The sequence below is a fragment of the Leucoraja erinacea genome, chromosome 1, assembly GCF_028641065.1.
Source record: "Leucoraja erinacea ecotype New England chromosome 1, Leri_hhj_1, whole genome shotgun sequence".
Taxonomy (NCBI): domain Eukaryota; kingdom Metazoa; phylum Chordata; class Chondrichthyes; order Rajiformes; family Rajidae; genus Leucoraja; species Leucoraja erinaceus.
The window spans coordinates 51,713,848-51,725,959 of record NC_073377.1 but is presented as its reverse complement, the minus strand read 5'-3'; the positions used below and the strand labels follow the sequence as shown (position 1 = coordinate 51,725,959).

The 12,112-nt window shown below is 47.8% G+C and overlaps 1 pseudogene; it reads right to left on the bottom strand.

The window, feature by feature from the left end:
- Positions 1-10,322: 10,322 nt before the first annotated feature.
- On the bottom strand, positions 10,323-10,423 carry LOC129704754 (U2 spliceosomal RNA; annotated as a pseudogene).
- Positions 10,424-12,112: the final 1,689 nt, after the last annotated feature.

Here is a 12,112-nt window from a genome sequence, read left to right as displayed (position 1 = left end):
CTTCATCGCGGGTGTGAATTTCAGACAGCACTCCCCCGCTTTCCCTGGCCCCCACCTTTGCGATGTGTGTGCGGTCGGTCGATCCAGCTCGCGGTTTCAACGCTGACGGTCGATCCAGCTCGATGCTTTCCAGGCGAGTGCCCTTGAGCTTGAAGGTCGAAGGCACTGTTCTTAAGTCTCGGATTAGGTCGCCAAAGTGGGACAGCCTCTTTAGTTCTTCCAAATACCATCAGATTCGTAAGATATGATCTTCCATGTACAAAACCATGCTGACTGTCCCTAATCAACCCCTGTCTATCCAAATGTATATGTATCTTATCCATCAGAATACTCCCCAGTAACATGCCTGCCAGAGATGTTAACCTCACTAGTCTTTAGTCCCCAGGCTTTCCCTTGCAGTCCTTCTTAAATAGAGGCACAACGTTAGCCACCTTCCAATCTTCGGACACCTCACCCATGTCTAATGATGATTCATTTATCTCAGCTGGGACACGTGTAATTTCTTCTCTGGCTTCCCGCAATGTCCTCTGATATATCTGATCAGGCCCGGGATATTTATTTACCTTCATGCATGTCCAGCACATCCTCGACTGTAATGTGGACTGTCTTCAAGACATCTCCAGTAAATGACCCAAGTTCACTGATCTTCATGTCTTTCAACACAGTAAAAATGAAGGGATAATCCGCATTGAGTACCTTGTCCATCTCCTACAGCTCCATACCCTCTTTCCCTTAATATATATTACATATCCGACTAGCTAACCCTCACTTATACCTTGTGAACAGTATTAAAGCTAAGAGAACTGTCCCAAAAGCTTGTCAAGTAATATATCCATGCTTAATACTCACACAACAAAAACAAGTCTCGAAAGATCTTCCATTGCCATCCCCTCATTCTGCCCCAATGTCAGGAGTCCAGGATGTTGATGGCATCTATATATATACCAGACTAAGTGGGACCCGTTGGGTCCCAACTTCACATGGGAGGGTCTAGTCCCCCAACGCAATATTCCACTCCACCAATTCCAGTATTGGTGGCGTGGGGGGACTTTCTGGAGCGCTAGTATGGGTCACTCACGGCTGGTGGGCTGGCAGTTGAATCATGGCTATTCCTTGAAATTCCATTTCAAGCGGGGTGCAAGGCCACCAAATTCAAGTGCAGTTTCATACCACTTCAAGCAGGGTGCAAAGCCACCAAACTCAAGTGCAGTTACATACCGTTTCAGGCAGGGTGTAAGGCCACCAAACTCAAGTGCAGTTTCCTACCATTTCCAGCAGGATGCAAGACCACCAAACTCAAGTGCAGTTTCCTACCATTTCAAGCAGGGTGCAAGGCCACCAATGACAGACAGTCGTAACCTCTCCCTCCCCCACTTCAGATCAACATTTCATCAACTCTATTTTCATTCATGGGAGAAATTCTCAGCATTTGATGAGTGAAGGGGGACTCTGAGTAAGCTGGCCATAAATCATAGCCGTACATGGTAGCATTTTTACCAAAATCAATATACAGCGCAGATAGGAAGTGGTCAAGATTAGACTTTTAATTATATAGAAGGCAACACCACTTTTCAATAAGGCAAAGGCAACACCACTTTTCAATAAGGCAAAGGCGACACCACTTTTCAATAAGGCTAAGGCAAAGGCGACAGCACTTTTGCTTTTACAAACCAACACCACTTTTGCATTTTCAAACCACATTTTCAAATTACATTTTCAAACTACATTAAGGGCACTCACAGGTCAGTAAAAAACACTCACAGTTTAGTAGACATGTATTCAGTGTTATTCACAGCTCAGACTGAGAGTTGTGACCTCTTGCTCCCCCATCTTGCAGAGATTGAGGCTGTCCACACTTCCAGGTTTTATACTCCCTCCCCCCTCCCACAGGAAGGGGCGTGGCCTTCATGGTGCGATTGAAAGGAGAGAGAATCTCAACATTTTTCAAACATTAATAAGTCTTTTATTTTTCATCAATGGGAAAAATCCTCTTGTCCTCCACAGCGGAGGGCAACTCTGAGTAAGATGGCCAAAGATCACAGCTGTAAGTGGTGGAATTTTTTCTAAAATCAATATGCAATGCAAACAGGAAGTGGGCAAGATTTGAGTTTTAATTATATAGATTACTGAAATTCTCATCTTGTTTGGTTGGAAGTCTGACTGTGCGTGAGTGAGTCTGTGATTGAGTGAGATCCTGAAATTATGACAAAATGGTACACGATAGTGCTATAATTTTTCCACCACCTTACAATTGTCCTGGAGTGTTTTCCATGTGTTTCGTTCAGATTGGTGTTATATTTTATAAGTTATTCATTTTATTAACTTTACAAAATCCAGTTTGAGAAAAATGTCTTCCATCTGCATATTGGCAGTTACAGCTATGATGTCACAATGGGATCCAAATTCTTGCTGGCCCTCCGCGCAACAATGTTGCAATTACAGAACTCTGAATCCTGTCAGCAAGTTTAAAAACAGGGAGAATGAAGAGATGGGGGTGTGAGTGCTGGGGAAGGCTGGGGAAGTGCGATTGGTTTCTTTTTTAAAGTCCTGGCAGCAAGTGCAATTGGGAGGCTGAAGAGGAGGGGGAATGAGTGCAGGGAGATAAGAGGAAATGAGCCACAGTTGGGGGCTATGGGTGAGTGGTGGAATAATGTGTTGGGGAAATGGGTGAGTGGTGGCATATTGCGTTGGGGGAAATGGGTTGCATTGGGGAATGGGTTGACATGGGGGACCAGGCCTCCTTTGTGACAGGGACCCAATGGGTCCCACTAGGACTGGTAGCTTTATAAAATTGGGACTAGATAAAAAGGAATGTACCCTCTTCATATCAAATTCTAATGACTTTTGTATTGTGTGCAGTTTTGGTCCCCTAATTTGAGGAAGGACATTCTTGCTATTGAGGGAGTGCAGCATTAATGTTTAATTCCCGGGATGGTGGGACTGTCATAAGCTGAGAGAATGGAGCAGCTGGGCTTGTACATTCTGGAGTTTAGAAGGATGAGAGGGAATCTCATTGGGACATATAAGATTGTTAAGGGCTTGGACACGTTAGAGGCAGGAAATATGTTCCCGATGTTGGTGGAGTCCAGAACCAGGGGCCATAGTTTAAGAATAAGGAGCGGAGATGAGGAAACACTTTTTCTCACAGAGAGTGGTGAGTCTGTGGAATTCTATGCGTTAGAGGGCGGTGGAGACAGGTTCTCTGGATGCTTTCAAGAGAGAGCTAGATAGGGCTCTTAAAAAAAGTGGAGTCAGGGGAGAAGGCAGGAACGGGGTACTGATTGTGGATGATCAGCCATGATCACATTGAATGGCGGTGCTAGCTCGAAGGGCCGAATGGCCACTCCTGCACCTTTTGTCTATTGTATCCATCCCTCAAAATCAGCTTGTGGCAAATGTGGATTGTTATTTCTGCAACATACATATAAAATGCATTTAAAGAGCTACAAAACTGTTTCACTGAAAAAGGGGCAATTGATCAGAAATGTCAATAATTTCTACATTCAATGCGCTTGAACTGCAATGAAAATATTTGAATTGATATTTTTCATATATATTTAATTAATAAATTATAAATCTCTATGCTGTTTGCGTAGCTCTACAGAACAGAACCAGTTCATTGCAACTGTTGTTAACACTGCACAAATTCAGGGTCAAAGTCAGAAAATATAATGGTATGTGCTTAGAAATTCAGCATTTTAGGTGACAGCAATGCTCTCTGATACAGACTGTGCTGTAACCATGTGACATTTATTGACGTCAGTGCAGAGGTGGGCTAGTTGTTGCACACACAAGCTGGAAATAATGATTAGAAGCGACGCACCTTCATCCATTCCAGCTGGTTTTCACTGGAGCAGGAAAGCAGTGTAGTCTCTAATGTGATTTCTGAAGAGAATATTAAAGGTCTGTGACACGTTGAAGTAATATTACAATACTAGACAGAGTCACAAGGCCACAAAATGTAACAAATGATGCAGGAATTGCAGTACAATGTTATCAAGCATTACCCGGGTGCAAAATGTTTACAAAGATAATAGCAAGGGTGATGTTTAACTCCATGCATCCAATGGAGCAAAATCTAAAATCTACATGTACTTGAAACCTTTGTAATAGTTCTCTCTTCCTGGATAACTACATTTCATTGGACTAAGGATACATGGATTTGTTGAGTATTTTTAAGGCAGAGGTTGATGGATTTTTGATTGGTAAGGGTGTCAAGGTTATGGCAAGATGGCAGAACATGGGGTTGAGAGGGAAAGATAGATCAGCCATGATAGAATGGCAAAGTGGACTCAATGGGACAAATGGCTTATGACTTAAGAATTTATGTTCCCAACCAACTAAGGTGTGAATGTTTGGGATCCAATAACAATCCGCTAAAGCTGTTGTTTTTGGTTTATCAAGCGTAGCATCCACTCAAACCCAAGCGATCAGATGTTCTTTTTCACGGGACTCTGTAAAACCCATCCTTGGGTAGCCAGGAAGAGCAGGACTGTCACATTCATTGTCCTATTTGGGACACATGACAATACACTCTCTTGACTTGATGGGCTCACAAAGCTTGGACTCCTCAATAAGGATGGTGGTATAGTGTTTATTTAGTATATTTGTTTGATTTGTATTATGGTGGTGGGTATTGTTTCGATTTATTTTGTACCGTACATACTGCAAATGATTGAATTAATTATTTTTGGTTAAAAAATAATAATAAAGCTTGGACTGTGGCCTGTTTGGTCAAGACTCCTTAATATTCATCCATAAAATCTTTCCAAACCCCCAGCAGCCCAGCCAACAATACTGTAATGACACTTTTTTTTTTTGATCGGTGCCTGTCTACTTGGTTGTCAACCATGGAGGTTGTTAACCAATCAGGCTATTAATCTTTACCTGAAGGATGTTAGATAGAGCTGGCAGTCAAAGTTACTACCCAGCTGTATATCTTATGAAATATATATATATTTTTATTTTATTTCAAAATAAACTTTATTCAATTGATAAATATATACAATTCATGAACCATTCGAACAAAAAATTCATCCAACATTTTTGGAGACTAAATTTTCTTCAGTACAATATTTTTACATTTGTCAAATTCCACCAAAACTGTCCCCCACCCGTGCCACTCTGTGGCCCCTGTCCCCCACCCGTGCCACACTGTGGCCCCTGTCCAAGTAATAAATGTATACAATGTGTGCACAGTTCGAAAATTCCATCCGACATTTTTGTAGGCTATAGAGATTGTTCAATACAGTTTATGTCTTTTAAATTCCACAAAAATGTCCCCCACCCATGCCGCTCATGTGGCCCCCTGGTGTGGGATACCTTCCCTTAATTTAATTTGAGGGGCGTCTCCACCATACTGTGCCCCCCATGTCCAGCAGCGGAAGGACCCTAGACTGTGGCCCTCCCCCACCGAGCCTTGGCGTTGGCTGCATCAAGCTCAGCGAGTCCCTTAGCACGTACTCCTGCAGCCTGCAGTGGGCCAGTCGGCAACATTCCCTGACGGACATCTCGCTCTGCTGGGTGGTGAGCAACGCTCGGGCAGGCCAAAGAGCGTCTTTCACCGAGTTGATGGCCCTCCAGCAGCACTCGATGTCAGCCTCTGAATGTGTCCCTGGGAACAGTCCGTAAATCACAGAGTCCTCTGTGACGGAGCTGTTCGGGATAAATCGTTCCAGGGACCCTTTCATACTTCTCTGGACTCTTTTAGCAAACCCACACTCTGCAAAGAGGTGGGCAACCATCTCCTCTCCATAGCAACCGTCCCGAGGGCAGCGTGCGCTGGTAGTGAGGTTCCGAATGTGCAGGAAGGATCTAACTGGGAGGGCTCCCCTCACCGCCAGCCAAGCCAGATCTTGGTGCTTGTTGGTCAGTTCTGGCGATGAGGCATTTTGCCAGACAAGCTGGGCAGTCTGCTCTGGGAACCACGCCACCGGATCCATCGAGTCCTTTCCCTGCAGGACCTGCAGGACATTCCGTGCTGACCACTGCCCAATGGACATGTGGTCAAAGGTGTTGGTCCGGAAGAACCTTTCCACAGACGACAGATGGGGCGGCAATGTCCAGCTGACTGGCACATTGCGTGGCATCTGCGCCAGGCCCATCCTTCGCAACACCGGGGACAGGTAGAACCTCAGCAGGTAGTGACACTTGGTGCCCACGTGCCTTGGCTCTACACTCCGCCTGATGCAGCCACACACAAAGGTGGCCATCAGGGTGAGGGCGACGTTGGGCACGCTTTTACCCCCGTTGTCTGCCGACTTGTACATTGTGGCCCGTCGCACCCGGTCCATCCTCGACCCCCAGATGAACTGGAAGACGGCCCGGGTGATCCCCGTGGCGTAGGAGGGAGGGACAGGCCACACTTGTGCCAAGTACAGCAGCCCCGAGAGCACCTCACACCTGATGACCAAATTTTTCCCGGTTATGGAGAGGGAGCGTTGCCTCCACAGCTCCAGCTTCCTCCCCACCTTGGCTATCCGCTCCAGCCAATTCTTGTTACTCGCCTCAGTACCAGATCCCCAGCACCTTCAAGAAGTCAGGCTTGATGGTGAAGGGGATGGAAGATCGGTCGGGCCAGTTGCCAAAGAGCATGGCCTCGCTCTTCCTGCGGTTCACCCTGGCTCCCGTGGCCGACTCAAACTGGTCGCAGATGCTGATCAATCTGCAGACCGACCTTGGATCCGAGCAGAAGACGGCGACATCATCCATTTACAGGGAGGTCTTGACTTGAATGCCCCCACTGCCTGGCAATGTCACTCCTCTTATGCTCGCATCCTTCCTGATGGACTCGGCAAAAGGTTCAATACAGCAGACAAACAAGACAGGAGAGAGAGGGCAATCCTGCCTGACTCCAGACCTTACAGGGAAACTGTCTGATTCCCACCCATTGATTTGGACTGCACTTTGGAGAGCACGTCCCTCATGTACGTGTGTCGATATCCTGTCGAAGGCCTTCTCCTGGTCCAAGCTGACTAGGCAGGCATCCACCTGTCTGTCCTGCACGTAGGCGATGGTATCTCTCAGCAACGCTAGGCTGTCTGAGATTTTCCTGCCAGGTACAGCACAGGTTTGGTCTGGGTGGATTACCCGTCCCAGAGCAGACTTGACCCGGTTGGCGATGGCCTTAGACAGGATCTTGTAATCTACATTCAACAATGTTATGGGTCTCCAATTCTTTATATCCTTCATCTCCCCCTTCTGCTTGTAGATTAGGGTAATGCTGCCCTTCCTCATGGAGTCTGACATGCTGCCGGCTAGAAGCATGTCGTTGTACACTTCCAGCAGGTCCGGGCCCACCCAGTCCCACAGAGCCCAATACAACTCGGCCGGTAAGCCATCGCTTCCGGGAGTTTTATTCGAGTCAAAGGAGTGGATGGAGCCAGTCAGCTCCTCTAGGGTCAGTGGTTGGTCCAGACTCTCCCGCTTGCTGTCCTCCAAGACCTCCGCGATAGAGGACAGGAAGTTCTGGGAGGCGGTGCTGTCTGTGGACTTTCTGTCATACAATTCCGTGTAAAAGGATTTGCAGACCCTCAGCATGTCTGTCTGCGAGGATGCTACCGAGCCGTCCTCCTCCCTAAGGCTGTTGATCACAGAGCTCTCCCTGTGAACCTTATGGAAGAAGAAACGTGAGCACGTCTCATCCTGCTCCACATGGCGGACCCTAGATCGGAAGATGATCTTGGAGGATTCAGAGGTAAAGAGCCGAGCTTGCCGGTCCTTCACCTCTCTAAGTTCCTCCCTCACATCCACCCCCCTCGACTGCAGAAGGAGCAGTTGTTGCAAATCTGTCTGGAGTTGGCACAATTCCCTCTGACTCTGTCTTGCTCTCTGAACCCCTTTGGCTATGAAGAACCTCTTAATGTTCTCCTTCGTTGCTTCCCACCAGAGTGTCGGGGAGTCAAAGAGGGGCCTCACCGTTCTCCAACATGCGTAGTCCCTCTTTAGCTCCTCAACGTTCTCTGGGGTCAACAGTTTCACGTTTAACTTCCACATCCCTCTGCCTGCCTTCCGGTCCTCCTGTAGGTGACAGGAAGCCTGAAGGAGGCAGTGGTCAGAGAAGAACACCGGCGTGAGGTCGATGTGTCTCACCGTGACGGCCTTCGTCATGAAGACGAAGTCTATCCGGGATCGGGCTGAACCGTCCGATCTCGACCAGGTGAACCGCGGCTGGGACCCGCCTGCAGGGTCGCTGAAGGAATCGTGCAGCTTTGCGTCGTTTACCATTTCCATCAGGAACTTGGACGTGATGTCCAGTCTGTTGTCGGCACTGCCGGATCGTCCAGCCGCATCAATGATGCAGTTGAAGTCACCGGCCAGAACGAGCTGCCGGGACGTGGCCAACAGCACTGAGAGCTGCTGAAGAACTGCCAGCCGCTCGCTCCGCACGGGTGGGGCATACACATTAATCAGCCGGAGCGGAGAACCACGGTACATAACATCCACCATGAGGAGACGCCCCGCAACCACCTCCCTGACCTCAGTGATGGCGAAGTTCCCTCCCCGCAGCAAGATCCCCAGGCCGGAAGCACGACAGTCATTGCCCCCCGACCACACCGACAGTCCGTGGGGCCACCATCGCGACCACCTCCGATAGCAGCGGAGGTGTGGCAACCCGCACTCCTGGAGAAAAGTCACATCTGCCTTGACCTTGGCCAGGTACTGTAAGGCATTAACACAGTGCTCTTCACACTGCGCACGTTTAAAGATGCCAGTTTGAGCTCCATTGTCTTTTACAGTCACTGACCATTTTCGTGTTCCCTCATGCCCACCGCTTCGGTGAATTGCCTCACCTGTCCTGGGCTCAGGTACCCGGCCTCCTCAACGGGTTGGGATTCCCGTGTCGTCACCCAAGGTGTCGTTGGGGGGGGGGGCTGCTCGTTTCACCCCCTTCTGGGTGCGCCGCTTCCCCCGTCTCTTGTGGCTGGGGCACGGTGACAGACTTACTGCTCCCGGTTGCCCGGAGCTGGGGCCCAACGGCTGCTGCGATGATCCCGGTCTCCAGGGGCTGGGGCCCATCGGCTGCTGTACTGCCCCCAACGGCTGCTGTACTGTCCTGGGGCTGGAACCCCTCGACCGCTGCTCTGCTCTGGGTCTCCTGGTGCTGGTGGACAATCGGCCTGGACCTTCTCCTTTCCTCCCCGGTTTTCTTCCTGTGGGGTTTCCCGTTCGCCTCATCCTCCGACGAGGAGAGGTTGCTGCCTTCTGTCAGGGAGAGAGATCGTTTTTTGGGGTTTTTTTGGGCTTGCCAACCCCTTCTGGCCTCTGCTCCTTGTGCTGACCCCTCTGGTGTTTTCCATACGTCACCGTCGTCCAATTCTGCTCTCCCCCCCCCTCCTCCATCGACTCTCCCTCCTGGGCTTGGTGCTGGAGTTCTCCTGGCACTTGGGGGCTCGAGGTGGTTGAGGTGGTTGGGCTGTCCTCATCCCTGTTCCCCCTTTCTGCTGGGGGCTTGGCAGTGGTAGTGGGTGTCTCACCTGCCCTGGGGGTGCTGGAAGCCGCCCCTCTTGTCGCCTGTGCGTAAGTGCAGGCTCTTTTTGGGCAGGCCCTGTAAAGGTGGCCTCCCTCCCCACACAGGTTGTAGTTCCTGCTGGCCTGACAGTCCTTTGTCTCATGGCCCTCCGTCTTGCAGTTTTTGCAGACCACTGCAGTGCATTGGGCCACCACATGCCCAGGTTTGTTACATCTTCTGCATAGTCTGGGCTGCCCCACGTAACTCAAATAACCTCGGTTTCCTCCAATTGCGAACACCGAAGGAGGGGTGGAGAGCTCCTTCCTTGTCCACCCTCAGCTTTACCTTGACCTGCCGCTTGCTCGTCCAAATCTCATGCAGGTCCTTCACGTCCACGCAGTTCCCTGCTCCTTCGACGTAGCGAGCAAGGAAGGTGAGGACATCCACTACGGGCACATGTGGGTTGAACATGTGCACCGTGATCATCCTTTCTTTCTGGTTTGGGAGGGTGAAGAGCGGCTGCACTTTCAGCAACGACAGCGGAGCTTCATTCCCCTTCTCCTGGAAATCTTTCATAAACTTTTGCCATCCCGTCGGATGCATGAAGGTAACATCGAAGTATCCGTTACCCGGGAAGTCCTGGAGGCAGTAGATGTCTTTGGCCTCAAACTTGCAGGTCTCCAGCAAGACCTTCTTCACGAACAGGTCTCGTGAGAAGGGAATCCCCTCGCTGAGGTCCTTTACACTCATCCTCAGGGTATTGCGGATACCCTGTCCTCTCGCTCCAATTGCAGCTGCCATTGCTACGATTCTACACCACAATCTGCAGCTCTTGTCCTTAATGGACCGCCAGGACTGTTCTAACAAGCGCAGATAGCCCCTTTCACTGTTCTAATAAGAACAGATGTTCTCTGTTTCCTCTGATAAGAACAGATACTACACTTGATCTTAGCCAAAAGGCCGAGAAGCCGAGAATCTTATGAAATATTAACTGTTGATCTGTAAACAGTTCACATTAAACAGCACACTAATTTAGAATGGGCCCAAGGTACTTTTCAACGATGATGCCAAAAATGACAAAAATAGCTCTCCTTAGAATATAAATTAGCGTTAATGTAAAATATTGCAGGCATTTTATTTTCTGCTGCCAGCTTGTTTCTCCGTTGTGAAAAATGTCACATAACCTTTTAACATGAGAATTCAAATTATCCTGAATTAAAATTAAAATTCTACATTAAAATGTATCCATTTTGCAACATTTGCACATTTAAGTAATTTTTGCAAGATATTGTTGATGTGTTCTACATAAATATTCTGTTGTGCAGCCATGTGATAGTGTTTAGTCTTAAATGTAAGCAATGAAAAGCAAGAGAACATTACCTTATCCATGAAAGGGTCTTTCTGAACAGCTGCCGCTCGCTAATTATGGTATGTATTTATTTTTGTGAATTCTCTGTTTTTCAGTTCAACTAATTTATAGGCAACTATGTGAAAAAGATAATATTTTTATGCTTATTTGAAGTTCATATTGGGACCTCCACCATCTGTCCGGTTATCAGTGCACTAGACACTGACAATATATCCCTTGTGAATAGCTGATACTTCCAAAGTTACTTGATACTCAAAATGGCAACATGCTATACTAGATGCTTCTAATCTTGGGACATCTGGAGATACGGTAATTGGACCAAGAATGCTTTTTTTCCCCTCTCTCTCTCTGAGGAACTTTAGTTTAGTTTGGTTTAGAGATACAGCGTAGAAACAGGCCCTTCCGCCCACCGGGTCCGCGTTGACCAGCGATCCCTGCACATTAACACTATCCTACACACACTAGGGACAATTTTTATATTTACCAAGCCAATTAACCTACAAACCTGTATACCTTTAGCACGTGTGGGAGGAAACCGAAGATCTCAGAGAAAATCCATGCAGGTCACAGGGACAATGTGCAAACGGCGTGCATTCAGGATCGAACCCGGGTCTCTGGCGCTGCATTCGCTGTAAGGCAGCAACTCCACCGCAGCGCCACCGTGACCACCACTCTTAAAATGATGCTGAGATGAGAATGATTTTTGTGGTTCTCATACGCAACCTCCTTTGTGCTACATATGTTAACCATTGCAGGGTGCTTTCTTCAGTTGGAGAATGGATCCTTCTTTGAATCTATCTATCTCACCTGGGATTATTCTGTAGCACATTTGCTGTTGGGGAAGAAAAATGGGATTATCTTTTTGATACCCTGTGCAGGAGCTTTCTGATATATTTTCCATGAAAATGGTATAATGCCAATAATTTTTACTTTTTAACAATGTGAAAACAAATATGAAATAAATGGCTTTGCCAATCCAAGCTCACAGCAATCCATGCGTGGAAACCAAACTCTTTGCGGATCAGGACACATCAATATTTGCAATTCAGTTGCACTGAAGTTGCACATTCAGTTGGTCTTGACTGTGGAAATAACTTCAAATTGGAATGATGAAAAATACCATGGAGAGAACAAGAACAAAAAGCAAGACATGGTATGGGGTAGGAGATTGCAACCTTCACATGGTCCACCTGTTTTAACGAATGCAATCAACCTGGCGTGCACAATCAAATAAGATCAAATAGAACAAGTTGCCCTGCAACTTTAGGCTATGCACGCCATACGCAAGAAGA